Consider the following 6,009-nt stretch of genomic DNA (forward strand, 5'->3'; position numbering starts at 1 on the left):
TAGGTCCAATTTATGATTCAGAGTTTTTGTAACTGGACTTACGTGTCTGAGGATTTGAATGTCTGACATGCTAAAAAAAAATCTTTATGTTCACAATACGGTAGGCCTTTCTCTCTTAAAAAGTGCAGGAAAATAATTCAGAAAGAAAAATATCTGGGATCTTACTGGGTTTCCAGAGTTTTTGCCTTGTCAACATCTCTGTAGTCATAGTAACTCGGTGGTCACCTCTGGATATCCCACAGAGCAGGCTGGCCCTGTGAACCTCTCAGGAGCCTTTTGACTGGCTCTGTCTTCTTAGTGCCTAGCATGGTACCTGGCCCAGCACAGGTCCTTGAGACCTGGTCCTTGGTCCTTGCTTTATAGGTAACATAAGAGCGCTATTGCCTAATAGCAGGGCATCATTTCTCATGCTTATGATATAAAGGTAAAGAATGTCAGCAGAGGATGTATACCTCCCATGAAGAATGTAGGAAGAGGAAGGGAGGGAAATATATAAAAGACTGACGGCCTAGCCAGTTAACACCTTTGATACCTCTGATGATTTTAAGTGTGAAAGCTTTCTATTGTAAACCTTAAAGAGCAATCTGCATCCATTGATACATGCATGTAATAAACATTTATTTTATCCGTATTACGTTCCAGGGCACTGTTCTAGGCAGTGAAAACATACAGCCATGAACAAATTTCCCTACTGTCCTAGAGTTCCACTCCAGTGGAACCTACATCAGCAACCTGAAAGGCAAATATTGATCACCCCGTTTTTTATGAGTAGGAAGATGACAAAGTTTTTCTTCCATCCTACAGTTGACATCCCTGACCTGACCAGTGTTACCAAGTGGCACCGATTTTGCCTATTAATTAGCATACTTCTGTATTTGAAGGCAACTTTATTAGGCAAACCCAGTCACTTCACATTGTATAACCAGCAGTTGATACTCTAATTCAAGCAAGTTTTTACCACCAGAAAAAGAGTCTATTTAAAAAATATATACATACATACACACACATATATATACACACAGATACATACATAAACATATATACAAAAAATAATTTCCTAATGTTTGCACTCATGTACGCTTAGTACCATAAAGAGAATATAAGTATGACCCTGATTTTGCAAGGTGTTTTTAACTATTTTTATATATTTTAGACTTCCAACTTGATTAATAATCAAGGTAGTTTGTCTATGAACTTCATTCTTTCCCTTAAAAAAAGTATTTCCATGGGCTTATTTGAAATTTGACAAGTAAAAGTTTACTGGAAATATGGCAAGAGACTTATAGGCTAAGACACATTTGGAAAATTTAAAATTAACTCTGAGTATTAATTTCAACCTTCAAAGAATGAGATGATGCATATGGTAACTTTATTTTAAAAAAGAAACAAATTTCAGTCCTCTTTAGAGATACTATAGACCTGATTATTAGAAACCAATTAGTTATTAAGAATCACTTGATTAAAAAAAAATCACTTGATCCTAAATCCTTCAATGGGTTTTTACAAATTGGACCTATTAACCAGTTTAAGAGAGCATTGAAAGCTTAAGCTGAATCCAACAGCTGAATTTAAATAATTTAGAATTCATTAAAATTTTAATTTTATCTGCCAGAATTAAACATACTGGACTCTGTCATCTTTGGGTTTCATCCAACATGGAGTGTGGTGGGAAGACAACTAGATGAGACTTACCTGGGTTCAGATCTCATCACTGCTGTGTGACCTCTGACAGAGGTGTCATTGAAGCACTTTGAGTAGCAGTTTTATCTTTCCATTTCAAAAGACCTTTTGAAAGATTGAGTAAAAGTCAGTGGAGCTGCTCTGAAAACTGTAAAAAGGCAGCCTGGCCATATCTGGCTTACTACAGCTATTATTCCACCGTCCTCTTGGCTGTGGAGAAAGAACATTAATCAGAGGTCTCTCCGGCTCAAGATGAGGGGCTCACACCCCAGCAGCTACAAGTATGTATCAGGCCAGACCACACATAGCCTCTCCTCAGTAGATTGTGCAAACACGTGCAGGTGTTCCCTCTAGTCAGGTGCTCTTTTAAACAAAAATAAAATTGGACTTACTGGTTTGAGATGAGTGTGTGTAATTCACACTCTATTTGCATTTAGTGTAAGCAGCAGTACACAACTCAAAAAGTCGCCTGATTTGATGCATTTCTGGCAACTCTAACCATGTGGTTTGATTTCCTTATAAATTCTGATAATGGCTCTGATGAATTTGTCCTGAATTACTTCTTTACTGATCCCTTTTGACCACAGTATTGGGATGTTTGATTTTAAGGTGATTCCTTATCCTTTCCCCATCTCATCTTCTTCCAAAAGCAAAAAAAAATACAAAAACCCTGCATTCACTTGCTGAACCATCTCCATTAAAATTTTGTGCCCATTTTACCACCCTTTTTTTTTTTAAACCACCCATTTTCTTTCCTGCTCACCCAAGTGTCTTTTCTGCCTTGGTTTGTTGATTATATTTCAAAAGCCCAACCCCTTCTCCTAAGAGTCATTCCTTTGTCACTGTTAGCAATTTCACAAGATTTATCAATTCCATTTTTTTACCCTAATAATCATCTTCATCTTACTATGCCCATAGGAAAACAGTAGGTAGTGAGGATGCAAGAAACAGCCCCTGCTTTCAACATTACTCTGCTTTCCCACTTTCCTCCCCTTAATCACTTGTCTGTACCTCCAAATTTATCTACTTAGGGGTCTATTGTCCTCGTAACAGAAATCTTTCATCCTCTTTGCAAAAGTAGCCTCCTCCTTATTATATTTATTCTCCACTTTTTACACACCTCAATACTGCTATTAAAAACAATTTCCTAGAAACTGGAGCATTCATACTGGTTATATGATTATTAAGGATTAATGTGTGTGTATAATGGTATTGTGGTTTTATTTAAAATGAGACCTTACCATTTGAGAGAAATACTGAAATACTTATAGATAAGATACAATCTCTGGGATTTGTTTCCCCCCCCAAAAAAAAAAAAAAAAAGGTGAGAAGAGATGGTAGGGAATGGATAGGGCCAGACTGGTCATGGGGGTTGGACCTAGTTAATTACACAAAGAGATTATAATCTTCTACTTATTTTAATAGTCTCTACAATAAAAAGGCAAAACTTTTTTTTTTTTTTCTTTCTTTACTTGCTACAGTTTGGGCTACTCTCAGAAGATCTCATATAAAATTTAGATGACCTTCACTGTTTAAATGGTACTACAAAACCCAATGCCAAAATACAAAATTACTATATATTAATATGGTATGTATATTAACGATATGCCAACATTAAATACCAATAATAAATTATCATTTATTCTTTACTGCAAACTGAGCTACTAGGAATTAAGGTAATTTACATAAATTTTCTCATTCTTCAGAATACGCTTTTCTGGTAGTAATAACTAAAGGCTCTGAGAAATTAAGAAATCTGTCCCATAGGATGGAAATAAACACTTTAAATGTTCATTATCAGTTCCAAATATGAATAATTATTCCCACAATGACTCAAACACAATATTCACATTCATATCGATGTACTTCATTTCCAAATTATCATAAGCTATCAAGTAGACTTGGCCAAAGACAAGGTTGAAATCAGTTTACATTTACCTATAGTTAATACTTGATGGACTTAACAGATTTTATTTGCATTCACAATAGAATCAAGTATAATGCTAGCTGACTATGCAGAGTCACTGTTTACAGCCACAGTTGGAGGGAGGGGGATAGCAAAGTTTAAAGGCAGCAGGTTTAGCTTTAAGGCAGCAGGTTTGACCCCCTTAAAAATAGGATCAATAGCTGTGTGCAATGATAGGAAATCTGGCCCTAAAGATAACAGCAATCAATCCCCTACATGTTAGGCCATTGAATCCTGAGTAGTTCACATACACACACAAAATTTAGTGATTATATCTTATATTCACTTTAAAAAGGTTCATGCAATTGTGGATTGAATGCAACACAGTTCCTTAAAACTGTCATTACTTCCTTAATGGAACTAATGCATTCCTAAAACCATATTACTTTCACAAATTATTACCACTAGCTTTAACTAAAAAATTGGGTATTTTCTTCTGGAAACTATCTAAATCCCAGGAAATAAAACTTAAGATTGCCTGTATAAGCAGGGGGAAAGTTTTCAGTTTGTGCAACCTGCTGGCTTTTAAAAAAGAGTATTCCTTTGGCATGAAAGGAAAACATAGGAGACATACAAATCTTTGCAGTTGTAAATTAACAAATGAGGGTACACGCTTCCTGAACATAGATCTCACTAAATAAGATCATGTTTACTAAAAAAGGAAAACAAAACAAAACAAAACAAAAACACCTCAGTCAAGGGACCAGAAAAGGCTATCAAATGTTTTAAAGAAGTTTCAAATTGATTCACTGTTAACAAATCCAGTAACAAAGGTCTTTATACAATTTCTTTAAAAGCCAGGCCCTTCCCCTAGCATATGGTATTCTTTTATTTACAAAAACGTACATACAGATTCTCAGGAAATTGAAGTATTAGAAAACTGAGATATATTTATACAGCAAAGAGGTAGTAATGAAAATCCATAACTAAAAATGAGCTTATTTCTTAGCATTATAAAACCCTTACATTATAACCCCTCCATTGTTTACATTTTTTTTTAAGTGGTATTAGATTTTGGCACTTTGGTGTCTTCGTTATCCCGAAGTCTTTTCATATGATGATTAAACACTGAGAGCTATCAAACAAACAGGCTTTAAGCTCTTTCCCCAGCAGTGGGAACAAACTGTACCAAGCCTGGCACTCCCCTTGGCCAGGTGTCTTCCAACCCCACTCCTGCCCTTTGGAGGAATTAACACAAACTACATGACCAGCTAGAATCAAGGGTGACACATGACATGGCCAGAGAACACAGCAAAATCTTGTTCTCTCAGAAACACTTGTCTTTGCATCAGCGTGAATGGTCTTCCAGAATTAAAGTATAAATATGATATTCTTCCATGTTGCAGTTCGACCACTGGTAAAATGAGGAATGACCAATCTTATTTAGAGGTGAAATGACTTCAAATTCATCTACGATAAGAGATTACTAGGTTTAGCTATGTAAAATATTTTAACACTAAAAAGACATGACAGTCTCATCAGAAACGAATTATTGGCACTGGAGTCTGTACATCTCTGCAAACCAAAGACTTCCCCCAAAAAACGGAAAGGGCTGCTCTTCTCTGAAGGCCTACATCACAACGGGGGTGGGAGAGAGGTGGTGCCAAATTCTGTATGCATGCAACAGTCAACATAAACAGTGCAGCTGTTCCGTTGCTCAGAGATCATTTTTAATCATGATGCTGCCATTTCATATTTCAACAAATTAGTAGTCTTAAAAACCCTATTGAAAAAATGCTTTCCTTAGTTACTACTACTTAAATATTATCTAAAGCTATGCTGTCCAATACAGTAGCCATTAACCACATGTGACTACTTACATTTCAATTAATTAAAATTAAAAATTCAGTTCTTCAATCATACTAGCTACTCTTCAAGGGCTCACTAGCTACATGTGAATAGTGGCTACCATACTGGAGCGCACAAAGAATATTTTTATTATTGTAAAAAGTGCTACTGGACAGCACTGATCTGAAGAAAGTGCAGTGTGCTGTATCTCATGAAATTTTTCTATTGAAAGTTGTTTAAAAATATCACTGTATCTCTGGGCTACAGATTAATAGTGATCTCTGTTCATAGGTGTCAAAGGACACTATCAAATTTCTGATCATTATTTAGACAATTTATGAGGTATTCAGGAGGTCCATATAAGATTCAAGTAAAACATGGAACTCAGACATTTTTACTAACTATAAAAGAACAAAGTATTCAACAAAGTGAATACTGCACGGATGATGAAAGTAATTTAGTACTCATATTTAAAACATCTCTTTCTTCCACTAACATCCCATAAATCTTTAAATATAAAAGCATACATAACTACCATTTAAAGTTTCTCACAAGAATAAGGTAAATAGCCCAGA

Source organism: Lontra canadensis, unplaced genomic scaffold, assembly GCF_010015895.1.
Source record: "Lontra canadensis isolate GAN:19392208 unplaced genomic scaffold, GSC_riverotter_1.0 scaffold55, whole genome shotgun sequence".
Classification (NCBI taxonomy): Eukaryota; Metazoa; Chordata; class Mammalia; order Carnivora; family Mustelidae; genus Lontra; species Lontra canadensis.